Below are 25,068 nucleotides of genomic sequence, written 5' to 3'. Positions count from 1 at the left end.
GACCAAGTTAATTACCACATTATATAATGTGTCCTTTTAGGATTTTATAGCTCTTAGTTCACTTCTGTTTCTTCTTGATAGTAGCATGAGGGACTGTCATGACGGTAGCATGAGTAGCAAAAATCCACAAAAAAGAGACCACTGCTACTTAAAATATTTGATCAGCACTGAAGGTGGATGAGTGCTTCAAATGGTATTATTTCTTCAGCCTACCACTCAGTCAACTCCAGCAGTAGCTATAGTTGTCAAAGGTTCCAGAAGAAATTGGTCCCACAAATGCCCATGAACAAGATGCTTTGGGCCCTGAACCTACTACATATTCATGATGTCCCATGGTGAAGAGGGCCAGTGATTCACTGGGGTCATGGGAAGAAAGAGAAGACACTGGTGCCTGTAGTAACACACGCTGGGCACATCTGGAAGGAGTAGAACGAGGTATCATTGGAGCACAGAGTCCCGTTGCCCGCTGCAGGTATCAGCTTGAGGCTGAGCCTCTGCTACTTGTACTTCCCTTATTCTGCATCTTTCCAGAATTCGCAACTGTGGGATGAGTGCAGAGAGTCGCCCAGCTTCTGGGGCTCAGCTCGGGGCTTGGGTTTGTTCTCCTCGTTTCTGCTGTCTGTGAGCATTATCTTAAAAAAAACGCACACAGTAAAGACAATCACAACTTAATTATTTTGGTTTTAGTGGGGGTTTTAGGAGGGAGAAAAGTTAAAATGTGTATGTCTTCTAAATTTGTTCTTGTTTGTTAATACATGGGAGCTTATTATGTATTGTTGACATTAAAAATCATGCTCTCTTCAATTAAAAATTTATATGATGATTTTCTCTGGAAAACCGTTTAGAAAGTGTTTTAAACTGGCTACTTGTGACTCCTTAAAATGAGACTTCATAGTTTTGCATAGACTGTTTTTGGTAAGCAATGTGATTTTTAAATTTTATTTATATGAGAGCCAAGCCTGGTAGCCTAGAGGTTAAAGTTTGGTGCGCTCCACTTCGGTGGCCCCGGTTTCGTTCCCAGATATGGAACCACACCACTTGTCTATCAGTAGCCATGGCCCACATAGAAGAACCAGAACTTACAACTTTACACAACTGTGTACTGGGGCTTTGGTGAGGAAAAAGGAAGAAAAAAGGAGAAAGATTGGCAACAGATGTTAGCTTAGGGTGACTCTTCTGCTGTGAAAAAAAATTTATGTGATACTGGGAAACATAAGTGTCTGAAACATTAGTGTCCTCAGTTTCTAGAAGTTAATTTTTTCATTTTTATTTTCTATACACCTTTTTTCCCCTAATTAGATGTATAGCATCATTTGAGACAGTGGTTTTTAAACATGTCCTCACAACAGAATCACCTGTTAAGCTTTTAATAAATACTAATACTCTCACTGTATTCTTAGAGAATCTGATTTAGTTGGTGGGTATCAGGCTTTGGTATGTATTAAATGCTCCTCAGATAATTCTAATGCGTAGTTAGGCTTGAGAACTATTATGCCATTGGTTCAGTTTTCTGTGTTAAATAGTTGTAGAAATGCATAAATGTAACTTGGAGGCAATATACTACCATTACAGATTCTACACAAAAACAAGATCAGATTTTAACCTGTAAAGGAATCACCTAGAAGCTGATGCCAATGCAGATTTTTGAGGCTCACTCAATTTAATGGTTGTAGGGTTGATCCTAGAAATTTACATCTTCTCATGTTGAGAAGACTTGACTCTAGCAAGGGAAACATTTAAATTTATATTTCCTCTTGCCTTCTCAGTCATTGGGACAGGCTTTTGCTCTACATTGCTCTAGAGATTTCTGTATATATTGTTTATAAAAGAAATATGCAGCTGTTGGAGAAATTTATAATAATTGTACCCTTTGCATTAAAAACAAAATAGTCAGGTATGAACGTCTTTGGCGGGGTTAATTATTGGCCACCATTCACAGTTTCATTTTAATTGAGTATGTGTAGTAGGCTTGTTCGGACCAGGGAGTAACTTCACTGGAGCTTGTACCTGATGCCTACTTCTGTCCTTCTGAGCTGCTTTTGAAAATGACCCCCAGCATTCTGCCCTCACATTCAGTTTAAACCCTTTCTTGAGCATAACATACATTTCTCTGCTCTTAAGCAAAAAGTACTAAGAGTAACATCGGGCTTCCCTCTTCAGCAGGCTGTGCACATTTTTGAGTTAATAACCTCTTGATAAAAGTGGCATTTTTTTCTTTGTCCAGAAATGAAAGGTGACCTTTGTTTTCTGTTGTACTGTTCCACCAAAGTTAAAATACCTTTTTCCTTTCCCTCTTGCTCCCAAAGCTTATTCGCATATCTTTATTGTTAGTCTCAATCACAGTTCTCTTTTACTCCTAATCCCAGGCCATTTATAGACCTTTCTTTTGCCTTAAAATTCAACTCCATTGTTTTGATGTTTTCTTTGTTTTGTCCAGTTTTACTCTCCTGGATATTCCAGATGGTGAATAAACATAGGGACTTAAGCCACATTATCTCAGTTAATGATACTCTAGTTTTAAAAAACTTAGTTCATTCTAGAGAATGTTCCAGTTAAAGGAAAAGACAATCATTGTTAAATGATTTGCTCTGCCTGGTCTGATTTTCTTAAGCAGTTTATGCAAGTGCTGTAGTTTCAAAAACCTTATTTGTCCACAGTATAATTTCTTTTCAGTGTTTGTCCATGAGCTTTAGGATAAAGAGATATGTTTGGAAATGGGATTGCCAAGGTTTGTTTTTTTGTGACAAAGTGATTTTGGATCCCTGTATTTGAGGCAGACTAAATTAATATGGGATTGAGGATGAACATTGTGTGTGTGTGAATGGGTAGTTAATATGAATATTAATAATCTCTGGATTTTAGGTACATTGTATTTGGAAGAAGGAGCACGTATCTTCCTTTTTCACTCTGGGAGACAAAATTAATTGTGTGGCGGAAAAATAAAGTTGTGGTTTGACCTCAGAAAGTTTGAGCCAAGTCTTAGTAATTATCTTTACAAATAAAAATTTAATATTATTGAAATTATCAAAATATTAGAAAAGCTTGAAAATTACTGGAGAAATCACATTTTTGGGCCAGAATAATAGAGATTTTGACCATCTAGTCTGAAAGATTGCCTATGATTGTGATCTCTGCTGGTATGTGACACTTTAATTCTCTACTCTTTTGTGCTTCTTTAACCCATAGATTGCATAACAGACCTCAGAAACATTTAGCTGAAAAATAGATTTAAACTTTATCATTTAGAGGACTAGAATACTAGAAAAGTTATAAGAAAGACCTCAGTCTGAGCTCAATAAGACAGTAAGAACAGGAGGAAAAGATATGCTTTGTTTGTAAATCTTTAACCATTTGTTTTAATTTGATAATTCATTGCAACTACCTAAAGATTGTGAATAAAGTATGAGAACACAATTTTTGTATATATATTCCTATGTACATATAACTGCAATTTGCATTTATTTATGGTAGGGAAAAAGTCCAGCTTTCAAAATAAAGCTATTTCTATTTGAAATATTGCCCCAAAAGGTGAAAAGAATTTAAAAAATTCAGCTATCAAGTTCTCAAGAGAATAATCTGAGTTTGAAATCCATAGTCTTTGTGAATTCAGCACCCTTTCCTGGTGTGGCCCAAAGACTTGTTGATTTAGGGTACAAAGGGCTGTCCCTCCTGCCTCTGCTTAATTCTGAAGGGCCACATCAGTGTCAACCAAGGGGTTGCCTGTGGCTGTTACTGGGTCTGCAATGAAGTTCGACTTTTTGCTTTGCTTAATTCGAGTTCCTTCTCCTCCTTACTTCAGATGTTGATCCCACTGGTACTTCTCAGTACACATTCTACAATGCCAGATGTGTCTGAGTCTGCCTCCTGGAGAGTCCAACCTGCAGTGCCCACCTTGTGTTGTTATTAGATCTTAGATTTTCATCGACTAGGAATTGTAATCCTGAATAGTTTTTCTTATTTGGCATTAGTTGAGGGTTCCTCTTGTGCTTCAGATGCATGCCTTCAAAAATTATTTTCCTCAGACCCTTTCTCTGCCAGTCTGTCTCTCCTTTGGTGTACATTTTTCCTTCCCTTTTTAAATCTCATTTCTCTTGCCTCCTTCTATAGTTCTGATATGACCATTTCTATTCATATACATTTATATCTGAGGAAGTCAGGGAAGGCTTCTTGAAGGAGATGACACTTGGGTTAATTTAGAAGGACAAATAGAATTTTTTCCAGGTGTGTAGGGTTGTGGGTGTGTGCTTGTGCAGTTGTGACGGAGGATGGAATGCATTCAAGGTATAGGGAACCACCTCTGTAAAGAATTCGAAACAGCATGATCAGGGTGGAGAACTAACAATTGTTATGGCTGATTGACAGATGTGATGCTGGACAGATATGCAAAGGCCAGGTCGTGTGTATCACATAAGGAATTTTACATTCCACTCTTTAGCAATGAGATACCGTGGGTAAGTTTGTCTGTTTTTCAGTTACCAGCTTTGTGATAAGTAGATATTATTTAACATATTTGATTCTTTACAGTGTGTTTTAAGTCACGTAATGACATTATTCAGATTTTGAGTTAACATGACGTTAAATGCCTCTTAAATGTCAGCAGACTTTAAAAAGTAGTCAGAGTTGGTCTTGGTATTTTACCTGAGAGTCTGCACAATAACAACAGTTTGTGGACTTAATATGTAGTAGGTGCTTGGCCAAGTCCCTTGTGTGCAGTGTCACATTTTATTCTCCCACTGTCTTTCTCAGGTAGGTGGTGTTAATCCAACTTTGCATATAAGGACCTTGATGCTTAAGTTGAATAGCTTGCCTGGGTCCCATGGTAATCAGCTGCACTGGGATTTGAATTCAGGTTCAGGTTTGACTCCCAAGCTAGTGCTTTTAACCTGCAAAGCTGATGCCAGTGATAAGTATATGCCTGTTTCTCTGACTGGAGTATTTATTTAAAAAGTCAGAATAATCCTCAAGGACTATACAATATTTGTTTTTTTCTTTTTAATTAAAATTATTCAGAAATCAGAAAAGGAAAATAGATAGTACTGAAATTTCTGCCCTTTTCTTTGTTTTTTTTTGCATATGTATTTCCAGTGAAGATAGAAAGACATCTCAGAAGCAATTGTTAACGTAATTCATGATATATAACTTGCGGAGCCTATGTGTGCATGGTTATAAAAGAAGACAGCATTAGGAAATGCTCATAGAAGGGAAGTGTCTTTTATACTGAACTTTAAAAACATTAGTGGTACTCAGGATTTAACAGTTTCTTACCTTTTATGCAATGTTAGATTTTGGCAAGGCGTAACTCTTGGTATGACGTGTCTCTAAGGGTGACCTGTGTTGTACCACTGCTTTTCATAAGTGTCTTCATTTTATATACGGTTAATGTTACTTTCTCATGGCAGCTTTGTTTTCAGAGCATAGAAGAAGATTGTCTGGATTATTTGAAGCAATAGCTAGCAAGAAAGGAGGAGTATAGGTTTGATATCAGACAGAGTTGAATTCAGGCAAGAAAGGATCAGAAACAAAGAAAATTTACAGTGACTAAGGGTACACATTATTTATGCTTCAAATAACAGCATTAACAAAGTCAAAACTATAGGAAATAAGGAAAAATAGAAACATTAGTGATAGCAGTGAATGAAAAAAGATTTAGAAAAACTCAACATAAGGTAAATCTAATTGAAATAGATTGAACTTTATACTCTAAAAGCCCAACATACTTTCTTTTGAAGTTGTCTTGAAATGATACAGAAACTACTCACATATTGGGGCATTAAAAACACTCAAGAAATCCCCCAAAGTAGAAATAGTTAAGCAGTGTTCTCTGATCACATTGCAGTAAAAGTAGAAATTAATGATTAAAAAAAATACAGAACAGAAACACTACGACCTGGAAATTAAAATTCTTTAGTTTTTAGATCAAAGAGGGAATTTAAAAAATGTAGAAAATGATGAGGAAAACAAGATATATTAGAACTGCTGGAATCTAGGTAAAACTATATAGAAAGATTGTCTTAAAATGTACATGTTAAGCAAGAAAGAATTAGAATAAATGAATTATCCATCTAACTTCAGGAGACAGAAAATACCAAAATATATCCCGAGAGAGTGAAGAGAGAAATTAATGAAGACTGGTAGGCTGAATCATGGCCTCTCACATATGTTCCTATCCAAATTCTGGAACCTGTGAATATGTTCCTTTACGTGATGTATGAGTTTACTGTGGCTGCTGCAACAAATTACCACAAACTTGGTAGCTAAAAGAACAGAAATTGGTTCTCTCTCAGTTTTAGAGGCCTGAAGCCTGAAATCCAGGTGTTGGCAGAGCCATGTGCCTTCCAGAAGCTCTGCATGAGAATTGTTCCCTCACCTTTTCTTGCTTCTGGTGGCTGCTGGCATTCCTCTGCTTTTGGCTGCTTCACTCCAAGCTTTGGGTCTGTCTTTACATTGCTTTTTCCTCTTCTGTGAGCCTAGTCTCCCTTTGCCTCTCTCTTATGAGGATACTTGTGAGGGCATTTAGGGACCACCTAGATAGATAATCCAGGGTTGTTTCCTTTTGTCAACATCCTTAATCATATCTGCAAAGATCCTTTTTCCAAGTAAGGTAGCATTCACAAATTCTAGAAATCAGGCCAGGAGCTTGTCTTTGGGACCCATATCAGCTGACCACACATGGCGAAAGGGACTTTGCTGATGTGATTAAGTTCGGGATATTAACAGGGGAAGATTATCCTGGATATCTGGGTGAGCTCGAGGTAATCACACGGGTCCTTATAAGAGAGAAGCCAGAAGAGTAAGAGTGAGTAGTAGATGTGATGACAGAAGCAGGAGGTTGGAGTCATATGTGGAAGGGGCCATGAGCCAGGGCATACAAATGGCCTCTCGAAGCTGTAAAAGGCAAGAAACAGATTTTCTCCTCCCCTCAAGCCCTGCTGACACCCTGACTTCAGCCCAGTGAGACTGATTTTGGACTTCTGACCTCCAAAACAATAAAGTAAAATTTGTGTTGTGTTAAACCACTAAGTTTGGGGTGATTTGTTACAGCAGCAATTGGAAACTCATTCAGAGATCAAAGGAGAAATTAATACATATGGAATGCATTGAGTACTAGGATGTGTTCTAAACACTTGACATATATAAGCGCATTTAGTTCTCACAATAACCTTATAAAATAGGAACTGTTATTGCTAAACTAAGGCACTGAAAAATTTAGTAGCATTTTCAGTAAGGTGACCTAATTAGAGAAATGAAAGAACTGTTCTTTTAGAAAACAATGAAATAACTAATCTGTTAAGAAGTTTCATTTGGAAATTAGCATAGAGACAGAAAAAAATTAATTCAAAGAACTGTAAGATTTGCTCATCTTTGATGAAACAAATTTGAGAAACTGAATGAACTGGATGATTTTGCTAGGAAAGTTATAACTGCCAAGCTGACCCTAGAAGAGAGAGAAAATTGAAGCAGAGCAATTATGATAGAACAAATAGAAAAACTTGTTAAAGAGCAGCCCTCCTTCTCCCCAGCCTAATCCACAAGACTTGGATGATATTGGAGGGGAAATTTACCGTACCTTTATGAAAGGGATAATACTTGGCCATTTAAACTGATGCAGAGAATAGAAAAAAAAGCAACAGTTTTAACATTTTTAAAAGATGCTATCAAAACTTGGCATAGATTGCAGAAAGGAAACTTGATCAGTCTCACAAGTGCGTATCAGTGTAAAAATCCTATAAATATTAGCAGAATCCAAAGCTCATTAAAGAGTAATACACTGTGGTCAGATGTGATTATTCCTCTCCCAGAAATGCAAAGATAGTTTCTTTTGTAAATCATCATATGAATAAATCAAGTGAAAAATCTCATTTAATCACTTCTGTAGATTTGGAAAAAACATTTGTTAAAATTCAACATCCATTCTTGACAAAAAGAATAAATGGCTGTTTGCTTTAACATGATAAAATCTGTGTGTGTATGTATCTATTTCCAAAAGCCAGCATCATGATTACTGAGTAAACACTGGAAACATTATCATTAACCAGAATAAAACAGTGATAATCAGTGGGAAGAAGGACTTCAGAGAGGAAGTGTTGCTTAAGTTGAGTCTTGAAGTCTTTGTTGTTGTTTACCAAGCAAACGAGTAAAAGGCTGTTATATTCAAAGGAGAGGGGCTAGACAGTACAATCAAAGTTGTAGTGATGCAAAAAGAATTGGTGAGTTCAGGGAAGTAATTTTTAGATATGATTTGAGTGGAGGTCATAAAGGGAAGTAGTTTTTTAAAAGCATTTCATATTAACTTCTAAAATCAATATATAGTCTTGATGAGATGATCTGTTATCTAATTGACTGAACTTAAGCAAGCTTACAGTTGTCCTTATAAGCTTTGAGAATAGATTCTTTGGAGAGTTTATGGTTGCTCACTTCAATATCCATGACCTGTACTTAATCCATGGCTTAGTTCTGAGGTCAGTGGACAAGGTAAAAGTATTGCCTAGTTAAAAGAATCCTTGAAGACTTTTAAAATTTACTTAACAGAATAAAAGCATACTATCTTTGCTAAATTTCTCAGTTTTTTCCCAGCAATGAAGCACATTTGCTGTTTTTTCATTTGAGTACCAGGTGAAATACACTGAGTTAGATTTTTTAGAAGCTCTGTTTTATTAAAAATGCCTGTCTTTAAACTACTTGGAATCATGCCCAGTGCTGAGTAGATATTGTTTAGTTTGCATAAGTTAATCACATATGAAGCTATACCACTCTGTAGCTATAGTACATAGAAGTTGTAGTAGTACGTGTTTTCCTTTCTCTTTCTCCCTCTCTCTTTTTTGCAAAGGCCCCTGATTTCTGTTTGGGAATCCTTTCTTACCCCAGGCTTGGTTCCTTAGGGACCAAGTAGGTGCTTCTCCATCCTTTGCAAGGATGAAGTCCATGGCTCAAGCCCGTATCAGGCAGCACAGTACACTCATTTGAACACAGTGAGTGCTTCAGAAGTAGGCAAGAAATCTAGGCTGGCCCAATTCAAGAGAGTCTGTGGTGGCTACCAGAGGAGGAGAAGGTGCGGGACTGTGGCCACCTGTGTTAGGAGGGCTGCAGCTTGTGAGCTGTGAAGTGGTGGAAGCGGGCTGATTAGAAATCAGATGGAAAGTCATAACACCATATGTGGATGGGGTGGCTCATTGTCCTGGTGAGGTGTGTGCGTTCTGTGTATTCCTAAGTGGCTGGGTTCAACTGGGTGCAGTTTTCTGCATTCACTTAGTGCCTGGTTGACAAACTAATGCCCTCCTTGTTTTCATAAATAAAGTTTTATTTGAAAACATCCATGTCCATTCATTTCCTGTTGTCTGTGGCTGCTTTCCTTCTACAAAGGCAGAGTTGAATAACTGTGACAGAGACTGTATGGTCCAAGAAACCTAAAATATTTATTATCTGGCCCTTTACAGAGAAAGTATGATGACTCCTAACCTCATAGTGTCTTCATGTAAGATTTGTCATTTTGGCTGTTACAGAGCGCTGTATCTATTTGAAATAAATCTGTTTTTAAGTAGCTTATGTAGCATTATGAACATGTGTACTATTAAAAATTTTATCTGCAGCATAAAAATTTAAGACAAGGGAACCAGTCTTGTTTTCAGAGTTTTAGTTTAATTTTAATATTTCATTAATGCAGAATTCATTTAATGCACCTGAGATAGGGCACACTATTTTTGACATGTCCTGCAATATGTTATTTAATAATGGTTACAAGGGGGCTGTGATGATATCTTGGACTCGTGTATCATTCGCTTTTCTCCATTACTGTTACAGCATCTGCTGCCAATTACAGAAAATTTCAGTACGTTATTACATGCTGTCATTTGCCTTTGGCAAGTAGTTCTGAAAAATAGAAGATTAAAATTTAGCTGCTATAGATGGTAAACCACATCCTTTGTGTCAGATAAAATACCTCCTGGGGTATTTTTTGGTTTAACTGAAGCAGTGATTTTGTCCGTTTTCAGTGAAATGTGCGTTTCATTGAGCATAGTAGCACGTTGGTGCCTTGGGGATGTCTCTTGATTACCCTATATCTCCATTTACATCATTTTAAATTTCAGATAGCAGAACTACCAAGTGAGTCAAAATATTTGAGGCTTAGACAAATAAAAACTCGTAGATTATTTAAGTATACTACATTTTATTTTTAATGTAGTATTATGAAATATAAGTCTTTGATGGGGTTTGGAAAATGAAATTAAGAAATCATATATATTTTTGGGGACAACTAGGTTAAGCCCAGATAAAAATATAATTTGAGATCTAAATTAATCATGTTAGGTGCCCCACATAAGTTTTGCTTCTTTCTGTGTAAAATGAGCAGTTTTTTAGCCCCCAAATTAAAATTTTGTTGTCTTCTTGTAAGTATTCTGGATCACAGATATTTCAAGACATATATATAAGTACATGGCATGCCATGAAGTTTCCTGGAGTATTTTGTACAAGCATACCTTCTCTAATTGCCATCTAGAATGTTTGCAGTTGTACTATGTTATGTACTGGAGTAGCTGTAAACATTCTACCAGTGGAGGTAGATTCGTACTAGCATTTAAATAAGAAATGTAGATGGAGAAGTAAGTTTAAATTATGTTGAGGTATATTAAACAGTGTGGTTAGTAATAGTGCAAATGGTATTGGTATAGCCTTAATGAGAATAATTTTCCCCAGTAGACCCAAGAATTCCAAAATTAAGAAGTCAAAAGAAGATGGTGACTTTCCTTGTTACGGATTGCCAGAACTCTCTGCCAAGAAAATGAAACTCCCTACATGTGCATATATTACAAACACCATGATTTTGCTTCATTTCCCACATTGAGGGCCTTATTTGTATATCAGGCAACTAGTTAGAGGGCTTAGTTGCTCGTTATGTTACTGTTTCTACTCATTCAGGCCTCTTATGAGTCGTATATAGCTAGTGAACAGTCCTTCCATATTTGAATTGATCAATTCTGAATTAAAGGATTAACGAAATGACCATTTACTGTTTATGACAAACCCACAGCCAACAATATACTCAACGGGAAAAACTGAATGCTATCCCTCTGAGAACAGGAACAAGACAAGGGTGCCCACTCTTGCCAGTCTTATTCAACATAGTACTGGAGGTTTGGGCCAGAGCAATTAGGCAAGAAGAAGAAATAAAATATCCAAATTGGCAAGGAAGAAGTGAAACTCCTGCTGTTTGCAGACAACGTCATTTTTTATATGTAGGAAACACTAAAGAATCCATCAGAAAACTATTAGAAATAATCAACACCTACAGCAAAGTTGCAGGGTACAAAATCAACTTACAAAAATCAGTTGCTTTTCTATACTCTAATAGTGAACTAATGGAAAGTGAACTCAAGAATACAATTCTATTTACAATCGCAACAAAAAGAATAAAATATCTGGGAATAAATTTAACCAAGGAGGTGAAAGACCTATACAATGAAAACTGTAGGACATTATTGAAAGAAATCGGTGATGACATGCAGAAATGGAAAGATGTTCCATGCATATGGATTGGAAGAATAAACATAGTTAAAATGTCCATATTACGTAAAGCAATCTACAGAGTCAATGCAATCTCAATCAGAATCCCAATGACATTCTTCACAGAAATAGAACAAAGAATCCTAAAATTCTTAGGGGCAACCAAAGACCCCAAATAGCTAAAGCAATCCTGAGAAAAAAGAACCAAGCTGGTGGCTTCACAATCCCTGACTTCAAAATGTAATACAAAGGTAGAATAATCAAAACAGCATGATACTGCTGCAAAAAACAGACACACAGATCAATGGAACAGAATTGAAAGCCCAGAAATAAAACTACACCTCTGTGGACAGCTAATCTTTGATGAAGGTGCCAAGAACATATAATGGAGAAAGGAACATCTCTTCAATAAATGGTGTTGGGAAAAGTGGACAGCCACATGCAAAAGAATGAAACTTGACCATCATCTTTTGCCATACGCAAAAATTAGCTCAAAATACATTAAAGACTTGAAAGTAAGATGTGAAACCATAAAACTCCTAGAAGAAAATATAGGCAGCACACTCTTTGACATAGGTCTTAGAAGGATCTTTTCGAACATCATGTCTGCTCCTGCAAGGGAAACAAAAGAAAAAATAAACAAGTGGGACTGCATCAGATTAAAGAGTTTCTGCCAGGCAAAGGAAACCAGGAAAAAATGAAAAGACAACTCTCAAACTAGAAGAAGATATTTGCAAATCATATATCTGACAAGGGGTTAATTTCCAAAATATATAAAGAACTCATACAACTCAACAACGAAAAAACAAATCACCTGATCAAAAAATCGGCAGAGGATATGGACAGACATTTTGCTAAGGAAGATATACAGATGGCCAACAGATGCATGAAAAGATGTTTAACATCATTAATCATGAGGGAGATGAAATTAAAACTACAATATCACCTTATACCTGTTAGAATGGCTATAATTACCAAGACAGAAAGCAACAAATGTTGGAAAGGATGTGGAGAAAAGGGAACCCTCCTCGTATACTGCTGTTGGGAATGTGATCTGGTGTAGTCACTATGGAAAACTGTATGGAGATTTCTCAAAAACTTAAAAATAGAAATACCGTATGACCCAGCTATCTCACTACTGGGTATTTATCCAAAGAACTTGAAATAACAGTTCAAAGAGACTTATGCACCCCTATGTTCATTGCAGCATTATTCACAACAGCCAAGAAGTGGAAGCAACCCAAGTGCTCATTGACTGATGAATGGACAAAATCGTCTCATTTTGCAACAATATGGATGGACCTTGAGGGTACTATGTTAAGTGAAAGAAGCCAGATAGAGAAATACAAACACTGTCTGATTTCACTCATATGTGGAAGATAAATACACGAACAAAGAGAACGGATTAGTGGTTACCAGAGGGGAAGGGGGTTGTGGGGTTGTCAAAAGGGGCAAAGAGCCACATATATATATGGTGACTGACAAATAATAATGTACAACTGAAATTTCACAATGTTATAAACTATTATGACCAATAACATTAAACAATGGCCATTTATACAATTTTAATACTCTTCTTTAAGGAATGCTATTTATTTCACTTGAATTATTGATCATTTCAGAAAGTAAAAGCATATTTTTGTGGCTTAATTTTTGTGCTTGTTTCTTTCTTACATAAGTACTTGATCATTATACAACTAGGCTGTTGGATAAATAGAATCAACTGAAGAACTTCAAATGCAGATTCTAGGATCTGGTTTCTGGAAATCTAGTACATCTGTGTGGGGGTGGGGGAACTCGTATTTTTTTTAAGCTTCTCAAGTGATTGTGTTGCCCAGTCAAGTTTAGGAGCCAGTCCTAGCATGTTTTTTCAGTTCTCTGTACATACATTCTGAGGAACTCCTGGCTTTTGGTTTACACAGAAAGGTACTGAGATGAGAGGGAATTAAGAGCTGTTCTCTTGTGTTATGTGCCCAGGATTTTTGATGGTAGCAATTTTATTCTGTAGTAAGACTTGGAAGATCTGATTGGCCATAAAGGAGTACATAGTAAATATTGATACTGGTTTTAAAACATCATTTTTTCTACATTTATTTCTGCTATGATGTGATATATGTATTTCTGAAAAATCTTGTGGTTTTACAAATCATGCACTAAAAATAAAAGATCTGGTAAAGATGGGTTCCACAAATCACTCAAAATGTATGCAGCTTTGTATCCAGAGCACTGGTAAAAGCAGTAACAGTCCTAATAATAGCACAGTTCAAAAGATATGTCAAATTGTTAGTAGGTAAACAAATATTGCAGTAAATAGAGGACTCTATCTTTAAGAAAAGGTGTTGGTTGCTTGATAGCAAGGAGTGTGATGAAAGGTTGAGACTGCTAAATTATAGAGACAAGGGTAAAGTGTACAAAAATGAGGAAGTGCCGTGGGAAAAGCCCTACCAAGGCTTAGTATGGGACCTAATCGAACTAGCAACAAAGTGGCATGAGTGGGCATCATGCACAGTACAGTGATCCCCTGCACTTTACTACATTTCTCTTATAGTAGTGAACTTTGTGTTAAACTGGTTGTATCTGGCCAAAAGCATTAATGTGTGGGAAAAATTGTTATATATAATCTGAGTCATATTGACATATTCTCCTATTTACCAACCTCATAAATTCGTGTTACAGTAATGTATTATAGCAGAAGAGATCATACTTAGTGGCCATTTTGGGGCAATAAGTTAGTGGTTAAGTGCATAATCTCTGGAGTCAGACTCCCAGTTCCACCCTCGTGTCCTTGGGCAAGTCAGTTAACCTCTTTATGCCTGTTTCTCTTGTATTTTTGAAAGTATTTTGAAAGTGTTTTTGAAAGTGTTATGTAGGAAAGCAGAAAGGAGAATGCTTTGGACTGGAGAATAATTCGAAAATTTCTTAGTGGAGGAGACATTTTAGCTGTTCCTTCGCAGATAACCTAAGAGGTAATTACACTTATAAATTGTGTGACCTTGGGCTAGCCTCAGTCTCCCTGTCTGTAATACAGGGACAGTGTTGTTTTCTTTATCACACCACTAACTTTTTGTTGGTATCAGAATTAAAATGAGATACTGTGTGAAAATTTACCTTATAATCATAAGATAGTAAAAGGAAACATGAATTTCTAGACTTTAGTTTACCAGCTGATTCAGAATAGATGGTCTTCAAGATTTCTTCTAACTTTGAAAGTATTCGAATATCTGAAATTTCCATAAGTGCTAATAGTTCTTTCATGTTGTTTGTGTTCTCTAACCAGATATTTCTCTAGCCCTTCATTCTTTTCAGCAGTAAGTAGCTATTGGCCAAATTCTTCTTTGTTATCATAGACGTCTGTGCCAGATATTCAGTAAGGCAGATGTTTTAGTTTCAGAGATGGTAGTCTAACAAAAATGTTAATAACAGCATAAGAATTACCCCCATATTGATTCACCACCAAGGTCCATGCAGTTGAGCATTCTGTCACCTTGGTTTTGTTTCCAGAATGTTATGGGGAAGGATATTGGTACCCTTACTGATATTCCCAGATGTTCTGGTTAATGATTTATGTCTGTTTCATCAGTGAATCAAGGTATTATACAAAGTTTACTTTTTGCCTGCCTCCTTTTGTCCTCGTATTGCCTTTTGCTGACCAGAGACTTCATTTTATTCAGCTTTTCCTCCCTCCCCAACCCTCTTTAAAACTAACTTCTTTTGTGCTGCTGATTTCAACTAAATTAAATTCTAATTAAAAGAATTTTCACTTTAAGTTTTGAATGCCCAACAGGCTTGACACTCTCAAAGATAATTCAGCTTTTAAACTGCTGTTAATCAAAATAAATCTCTAACTAGGTTATAAGTCATTGTTGCTAATGAGTGTGTGCGTATCCTTGAACTATTTTGGGGCAGAAAAAAGGATTGAGAATCTGTTTTAAAACCACACTTGAAGCAACAGCCCTAGTGTTTTCCTTGGAAAACAATGCTGTAAATGACCATACTTTCTTGTTGTATACCGTTTCCTGAAATGTCTATCACCTGTTTTTATTATTAAGCTTTTTAATGTTAGACTATGTTGTTTATTGAAATATTAAAGTGAATTCAATTCTCAGTGCTTTTTCTGCTTTTAAAAGTTTTGTTCCCTAAAATCTGTATTTTAGAGGTAAAATTCATATCCTTTCCTTGGTTTAATTTCTCTTTGTCGCTTGTCATTTGCTTTGAAATATCTCAGAGTTCCTTGAAAATAGTAAATTGCTGTGCTAGTCTAAGTTGATATTTTTATTGTGCTGGTATCTATTTTGTATTTTATATTTGAAAATGACGTAATGGATGGTAATCCCTGGCTAGTTGTTTGATGCTAGCAGAAAAACCAGAGCATGATGAATTGTCTTTTCCATTTGTTCACTTAAGAACTTGTTAGCTTGTGGATATAGTTGATATTTGTAGAATCTTTTACTGTTTTAACTATTCTTTGACTTAGAGATTCTGACACTGACGAAATAGTAAGAGCATTTTTTTGGGGAACTGGGAGGAGATTGTCAAATTCTCCTTGGTAAATCTGTGTTACCTGGTACTAACTTGTTGGATTTCCAAGCTCATGAAGGTTTATTAGTGTATCCCTCTGTGTTACATTATGCCATGAATCTGTTTTCTTAGATAGGCAGCCTGTTACAAGTAAATCTTTGACCTCGTGATTCCTGCTAATCATTTATTTTCAAATGTTTAAGAGTTGGTGAACTAAGTTTAGTATACTAGAATGGGATATTCCTGCATTTCAGTTGTTTTCACTGAATTGATAATTTATTCCAAGATATTGATTGTTCCTTCTTTCTGCCCAAATAGGAGTGGTTATGTTTCTGTCGTCTACTTTAAGAATATTCCATAGTTCATGCAGCTTTTATGTTGTCCTTCTAAAATGGTAGGAGCTAATTAGTGGCAAACTGCCTGGGTAGAGTCTTAGTATTAGTCATAGATTGTTCAGGTGTGTGCAGGTATTGCCATTGTTCTTAGTAGATTATGTAGGAGGACGTAGAAATGGCATAGATGGCAGTAGTGGATGCAAGAGCCCATTTAGGTCAGAAGTCAAACAATACTTGGAACCTCTTAATGTGCTGTACTTTAGATAGCTGCCCCCATTATACCTGGTTAAAATCATTGCAAGAATATATTGTCTATGGCCCTTTTGTTACTTTTGTCTTTGTGTTTTCTACCATCTTACCATTTTGCTGTTCCTTTGATTAATATTTGTTTGGGAAGGCTGGTAGATAAGGCAGAAAACATCAAACTAAAGCATTCAATAAAACTTTTAAGAACTAATGCCTGTAAAAAAGCTATGAGAGACAGAGAAACTTATAGAACAATACTGTTGGGATGTAATCAGCAAGATCCAGAATGTTAGAAATTATATAGGACTTGGTTTCTTTAACAAATCTTTGACCAAAAAAGGGAGGAGAAGGAATCCTTAAATCATGAGACTTAAGAGACCTGTTAACTAAGATATCATGTGTGGACTTTCTCATTCAAACAAACCAACTGTTAAAAAAATGTTCGTGACATTTGGAAAACTTTGTACACTGACTGGATAATTGTGATATTAAAGAATTATGTATTAATTCATCTCTTTAGGTGAGATAATGATAATTCAGTAATTTGAAAAACAGTCCTTATAAGAATTTTGATTCCTCTTCTAAAGGAGTTTAACATTTTTTAGTAACTCCAAAACCTGGATTCATGAAAAATCTTTCTTTTATTATACTTTCCATTTTTTAGCACCTATTATTTACTAATGTTGTGTTATGTAGGTACTTAATATACTGTTTAATCTAATCACTTTGATTGAGGAATGATTGGGCATGGTTATTCTGTTCAGATGAGGAGATTGAACTTGAGAAATCTTAAGTAAATTACTTGAGTTCACATAAGTAATAAGTGCGTGGAAGGAATATGAATCATATTCTGAGCTTCAGTAAGTGAAAAAAGAAGTCCAACCTTACTTCTAAAATGGAAACCATGGATCCACAAAAGTAGTAGTGTTGTTTTCAATTGTTGTGGATTTTTAACTGGAATTCTGTTTATAATAGTGAAACAGTAGCTTAATGAATTGCATGTCAGTAAGTAACAAGTTAGTTCAGTTTCTAAACATGCCTATCTTACCACAAGGAAATAGTAATGATTCCGAATTGACTTTTAAAAAACAGTTTCATTGTTTTGCAAGAACTATTTGAGAGATCATAAAATGTGCATTGCATTCATTGTATCTTTTGAAAACATCAGATATAAAGCACCGCAGATAATAGTATTAACATGAGGTTCCAGCAAAATCAGAAACAGGCAGATATTCAATTCTTAATTTACCATTCAAATTTAAATATGAACCTGTGTATCCTTTAAAGAGCTACCTATATTAAGTTCTTTTTACCTATTACATTTTACTCTTCAAAAGATTCATTTTGTTATTATTTTTGTAATCAATAAAATTTACCAGAACAGATTTCTGTAACAAAGGGTAATGGGAAAAATGCCTGTTAACTGATATGTATTTATTTATTTATTTTTTGCTGAGGAAGATTCTTCCCGAGCTAACATCTGCTGCCAGTCTTCCTCCTTTCGTATGTGAGCTGCCACCACAGCATGGCCACTGACAGACGAGTGGTGTAGGTCTGTGCCCGGGAACCAAACCTGGGTTACCAGAGTGGAATGCGCCGAACTTAACCACTAGGCCACTGGGGCTGGCCTGTGAAATAAATTTAAATAAGCAGGTAGCAACTTAATTCTCCTTTCTAGGAAAATAAAATTGAAGAATTACTGATACTGAGAGTTGAAGTCTACTTCTTTTAAATTAGAGTAATACATCTCAGATTGACGTTCAGTCGTATGGGTTTAGCTTCTATTGTTTGAGGATAGAATGATTGTGATTTGAGAAAAATACTTGTGATTTTATAAGTAGTGAAATGTTCTCTAATACTTTAACTAGTTATTGTTCACTCCCACTTTTACTCTTGCCATCCTTTCCTGGGTAATAGCGGGGGAACAGACAGGATAAGCTAAGTAGCAGGCAGCTAAAATCACTTCAGTTTCAAACAACATACAGTAGAGTGACCTCCCCAGGGAAGGACACCAGTAGGTAAAACAGTAGATTGAAGACACTTGATTTATTGGCATTTTTTCAGTTAGTTTGGTGAGAGAAGCTTTAATAAGTTTATGCAATACCCTGGGCCTAGTACTTAGTACCTTTTTTTTTCTTTTGCACAGCTCTAATTTTTCCCCCTAGTGATTTCATCCTAGTCGCCCCCAGACCTCCCCAGGCCTTCCGTGAGTCAGAGTCTAGTTAGATCATGAGCTGTCTCCCCTGATTATTATTTATTAAGTTTACACTTAGCACTTTTCTTTGCAGGACCATTAGCGTTAGGAAGAGGTCCCGTTCTCAGTGGTAAGCAGAAGTACTGCGTGGCTGCTCAGTTTCTCTCAAGACCACACTTCTCTTGGGCCTTATGTTTGTAGGAGTAGTGCAGGCTTCTTGCTCACTGACTACGGCGTGTTCAGTCCGAATTCCACTGCAGGAAATATTTCCTTTAATTCAATATCATATGGAAGGATGCTCCACCTTCATTATCTTTACAAGACCTTTTACTCAATCAGTTGTGGCGTAATTAATTCTTAATTTTCAACGCCATACTTTTCTGTTCACTAACTGTAGTCCGCTTCCTTCCTGCAGTCTTATAGGTTCCCTCAGATATGAAGACTGTTTTACTATCAAGTGGTCATTTAAAAAGATGATTGATTTTATTAAGTTTTATTTGTTACTTTTTACTCGTTTTCATTTAACAACTACATGTAGATAGTGTATTTTAGCGGCCTTTAACTTGTTGCTAGAAGAGTTATAACTTGTTTCAGACTTTACCTTTATTTGTCAAGGATTATATAGTTTATTTTATCTGTAGATTGAAAGCAAAAATGAGTAGTCCCTAGACTAATGAAGTGGTTGCTTAGCCAGTGAGGATTTCCTGAGATCTCTAGATTCTGATTTGTCTGACAAAGCAAGGGTTTTTGTTTTGTTATTTATTGAGTCAGCAAATGGGGTGCTGAAGTTAATACAGCTCGCTCGTTGTGTGTGTCCAGGGCAGCCTCTAACTCATTTCATTTGGTGAAATATATTGATGTTGATTCCATGGCTTTTGTTTTTTTCCTTGCACAAGAGCACCTTGAGTTCTTGAGTGTTGGAACAGAGTATCCCTGGGTTGGATGTTGTGAGTGTTTGAAAAGGGGAACAGTGAAGCCAAGTGATGTGGTTTATGAATCTGACAGGCAGTAGATGCGGTCTTTGCACTTATGGACAGCGTATGGGCATTAATTTCTTTACTAATGGGCGGCAGATACGGTGGATTTTGGTTCTTCATAGGTTGGGATGGGAAATACATAGAGTTGGGATTAAATGCATATTAACTCGTGATATATAAGTTTATTTCATGATTCTGAGATCCTGATATATAAAGAATCTCTGTTTAGGTTTTTTTAGTTCTGTAGTCGGGATGCTTATTTTTGCTTTTCTCATTTGCTGTTTTTCTTGTTTTTATTCTTCATTTTAGATTGACTTCGTCTGTATAGCAGTGTTGCCTTTATTTATTTTTGAACTTATAGTCCTGATGCTTGGGACCTAAATTTATCATTAATTCACTCATGTATTTATTCAGTAAACATTTATCACTGATTTCTATGGTATATGAGATAGTAAAATTTAGCATTCAGCTATTCAAGAGAAGAAGGTGTGGAGTGGATCTTTTAACTCATGCAGTTAATTTCTTTGAAACTAAAAAATGAAACAGCTAATACATTTTTATGTTAAAAATATGGGTAAATTTAAAGATGGAAATAAAAATTATCTACAGTATTTTTATTTAGTTTTCCAAGCTTTTTTCTATGTGTGTATATTGAAAAATACTATTTTTCTTATAGTAATGGAATCATACTCTATTAGTGTTTTAAAATTTTTTTGCAGTTACTGATATCACAGTGGTTGGATGCTGTCGAGGGAGTCCAGTGAGGTAGACTGTCATAGAGTTTTTCTTCAACCACTATTTACATGAGATGATGATTCTAGAATGTGTAACACTTGACAGTAGGTAGTGATCCAGTGAAAGCATAGCCTGAGATTATGTATTTCCTGAAAGCGGTTTTATACATTTATAATAGACAGTACACATTTTTAAAACTTGAATACCAGAAAGTATGCTTTTAGTCTTTGCTTATTTCACTAAAGATACAAAATTTAATTTAAAAGCAGTAAACCATTTCAGTTGAATTTGGGGGGAGCTTATTCATATACTTGTGAAATTTCCACTAAATATCGCTTACGAAGAAGATTGGAAATGTCATGCTGAATTATCTTATGATCTAATTTTATATGCACGCACTTTGTAATCCTTTTTAATGTGATGAGGGGAGAATATGAGCTTTCTATTCTAATTTTTGATTACCATCCTTCACATTCATGAAAGGGATTTAAATAATTAGAAAACCACCCCCTAACTTGGTTGAGACCTGTTTCCTTTTATTTATTAGATTACTACTATTTTATTTCTCAATTTTTATGTAATCACAGCAATAAAAATCTTTTGTGGCTTCAGTGATGATGAGGATGATGGCTGTCATTTACAGAGGCTCTTACCTATATTCTGCAATATGATTGTTTCATTACATGCATTATTTCTCATCCATACATTGACGTTACAAGGTTATTATTCCTCTTTTGGGGATTACTAAATTGAAACTCAATTTAAAAATTGTTACTTGCCCCAGACCACACTATTTATAAATGTCATCATCAAAATTTGAGCCCATGTGCGTTTGATATCAAAACACTTCTGTTTCTATTGAAAACTGTTTTTGTTCCTGGCTTTATGCATAGCTTTTTGAAATGAAACATATATATTTTTAATGCATTTATTCTTGTTATAGGGATTTTGTTAAGATAGCCATTTTTTAAAAATTTCATTTAGCTTCTTTGGACAGTTCAATGTTAGATCTCCCGTTGAATATGCTTTTAATGAAGCACAATCTAATCTAACATGAAATGTTCCATTTTCTAGCCAAGTAGACCTCTTCTGTTGTGTTTAAAGGTTTAAGTAAAATAAATTGATTTTACTTAAATTTTAATGAAATAAAGTGTGCATAATTGTTTACCCTTTAGATATATTTGTGAACTGAAGCAAATATCTATATTTGATGATCCAGAATACATGAGTATTCTGTAATAAGGAAGGAAATAGTTGTTCTTTTGAAGTTAATCATTTCATTGTAGGAAATGCCTATAAAGATGGTGGTTAGAAAAACAATTTAAAGATATAAATCACCTAACATTTAGAATGAATGCATAGGTAGTATAAGAATGGTTAATGATGGATGATATTTGTACATTGTATATATTTTGCTTTTTACATTTGGAGGAAAATCTTCAGTCATTGGAAATATTTTAGAAGCATTCTTGCTTAATTTTTCTTTCTAATACAATTATTTGATACACATATATATATTACGCTTAGACATATGCTATTCATGTTTAGAATATGTAATTTTCTGACGAGTCTAGTATATCTATATTTAGAGTCATACTTGTGAAGCATTCTGTGGACAAAGTTTGGTGCCCAATTCAGGAAATATTTATTGACCTCTTGGCTATGTGCCATGAGCTATTTTGAACAGATTTGATGAAAACACTTCTGACATTATGTTGTGGGAAAAGGAGCGCTGAAATGAGAGAATGGAGACCTGCTTTGCTGCTATTTTGCTGTGTGATCTGCCTGCACCCCTCCTTGGTAGTCAACCCAAATATGTGGGGGATGGTGTACAGAAAAGAGTGTAGGCCAGCAGTATCACTGCCCTTCCCCCGAAAAAGAAAAAAGCGATAAAACAAAACAGATCAGAGAGGGCCAGGCTAATGAGCTGAATGTGGACCAAAATGAAAACCACATTCTTCCCATAGAAATAGCGTTTTAGATGGTGGTTAGATTTTAGGTTGATTTTTAAAAAGTATCTTTAATGCAATCTTGTGAGCTCAGTAACCCTGGACAAGTTATTATGCTAAGCCTCAGTTCACCTGTAACGTGAGGATCATAATAGCTCCTGCCTCATAAGATGGTTGTGAGAATTATGTAATTAATTATAATTAATTATGTTAGGGCTGTAGCACAATGCTTGACACATGAAGTAAGTGCTCAGAATCTATTATTTGATATTATTATTACTAATTTACTACTGCTACTAGAAAAATAAGCCACTTTTAAAATATTTCTCTTGAAAAGGAAATACGTTCTGATTTGGGATTTTAACTGCTTCTAAGAATGCTTCTTCCCTTGCTGCAGTGGGATTAGGAACTTCCCTTTCCCTCAGCCTCCTCGCCTGTTGGTCAGTAGAAGATGAGGAATCAACTAGTTCTAAACCACTGACGGTGGTGACTCCTGCGGTTCAGGTCCGCGACTTGGGCTCTATGAAAGCTTGTTGGGGCGGTGACGCCTGGTCAGGAGTGAGGCAGTCATGGGGTCTTCAGGAATATGGAGTCGCGCTCCATCTCTGGGAGCCTTGCGGATTGACTCTGCTTGCTCCTTTCCCGCCTCCCTGCTTTTCGTTACCTTTTATTTCTGCTATATCTTCATTAGCTCCTGAAGAAGGGAACAGAAAACAGAACACATGTTGATTTTGAAGTTAAAGACTTTTTTTTTTAAGAAAGATTGGCACCTGAGCTAGCATCTGTTTCCAATTTTCTTTTTCTTCTTCTTTCCCCAAAACCCCCCAGTACATAATTGTATATTCTAGTTGTAGGTCCTTCTGGCTGTGGCATGTGGGATGCCACCTCAGCATGGCCTGATGAGCGGTGCCATGTCCGTGCCCAGGATCCGAACCAGTGAAACCCCGGGCCGCCGAAGTGGAGCAGGGGAACTTAACCACTCAACCATAAGGCCAGCCATAAAGATGTTTTTTAAAACTTGTGATGGCACAGTCAAAACTGTGAGGATGAGTCTTGAAAGAGCCGCGTGGTGTGTGGGTCGGGTTGGTAGGATGGCAGGCTCTCACTGCAGCCGGGTGTCAGTGAGGGAGCATTCGCAAGTGGCGCAGGACTGGAAAAGGAGAGCTCCTGAGTGATCTGATATTAGTCAGGCTGCTCACAGTATTCTGTGTAAAAATACTGCTTACAGTGCACTTTTTCATGTTTGAAAGGGCTTGAGGAAGTAAATCAACCAGGAGAATGAAAGAGCAAAAGAGGTGATTAAAAGGAAGTAAACAGGATTCATGAAAACACAGGAAAGCAGTTGGAATTGTTTAGAAGAAAAAGAAGAGCTAGCTACTTAAAATAATATTTAAAAGTCCAATCGTTTACTGAGGGATACAAAAATTATATTTAAAATTAGTTATTTTTTCTGTGAGGGTTATGTGCACATGTTATAGTGAAAACTTGTTTCCCCATCATTCCTCTTCTCCAGCTACTCTTCCCCTTGGAGACAACGGCTGGCACTGGTGCTGTCCTCCAGTAGCTATTCTGCACATTTGTAGTCACATGTTTCTTCTTCCCCTTCTTTGAAAACGTGAATGGCAGCATATCATGTGTACTGTTACACACCTCTACCTCTTTCTTCTTTGCCTTAACAGTGTGCCTTACAGTTTGTTCCAAATCATGACCAATAGGGCATACTTGTGTTTCTCATTAGCATTCCATTCTCTGGATATCCCATAATTTAATCATCTAGTTTTCTGTTAATGAGCAAGTTAGGATGTTTTTGCTATTCTATTTTGATATTATAAAGTTTACTACAATGAATATTCCTGTTCATCTCTTATTTCCATGCGTGAAAATAAGATAATTTCCTAGAAGGGGAATTGCTTGGCTAGAAAGATGTGCATTTTGAATTTTGGTAGATTTTACCAAATTGCCTTGCACAGAGATTATAGCAATTTATACTCCCACCAACAGTGTGTGTTTATTTTCCCACATCTTCTAAATGGTTTGTTAAAAACTTTTTAAATCTTTGCCTGGTAGATTAAAAAAGGCATCTTATTGTGGTTTTTTACATTTCTGAGTGAAATTAAATACTTTCTTATTGTGTTTTAAGATTCTTTTGTATTTTTCTATTACTATTCTGTTTATGATCTCTGTCTATTTATCTTTTGGGTTGTTAGGTCTTAAAGATTTGTGGGAGCTCTTTATATACTGAGGAAATTAATCCATTGTGATATGTTCTAAATATTTTTTCTCAATTATTTACGTTTGATTTTGCTCATAATTAAAAAAAAATTTTTGGTTAGGGAAGATTTTAAAATTTGTATGTAGTAAAATGTATCAGTCTTTTATGGTTATAGGGCTTCTTAAACTTAGACTTAGAAAGAACTTTTCCCCTGTGAGATGATAAAGCTTTCCTGTGATTTTCTTTTATGGTTGTATTTTTATGTTTAAATCTTTGATCCATTGGGAATATATTTTAATGGATGGAGTGAGGAAGGGATTAAATTTAGTTTCATCTCTTCAGAGTCTTTGGAAGATGATAGGCGATTTATGGCATAGGGAGATCTCAATAATCCTTTAGTTTT

The 25,068-nt window shown here is 35.9% G+C and overlaps 1 protein-coding gene across 5 annotated transcripts in view; it reads left to right on the top strand.

Moving 5' to 3' along the window:
• ARHGAP32 (Rho GTPase activating protein 32) overlaps positions 1-25,068 on the top strand; it is a 318,750-nt gene that overhangs the window by 71,449 nt on the left and 222,233 nt on the right. The window lies entirely within an intron of this gene.

Source organism: Equus przewalskii, chromosome 6, assembly GCF_037783145.1.
Source record: "Equus przewalskii isolate Varuska chromosome 6, EquPr2, whole genome shotgun sequence".
In the NCBI taxonomy this organism is placed as follows: Eukaryota; Metazoa; Chordata; class Mammalia; order Perissodactyla; family Equidae; genus Equus; species Equus przewalskii.
The sequence above is the reverse complement of the archived record's forward strand: the minus strand, read 5'-3'. Positions and strand labels throughout refer to the sequence as shown.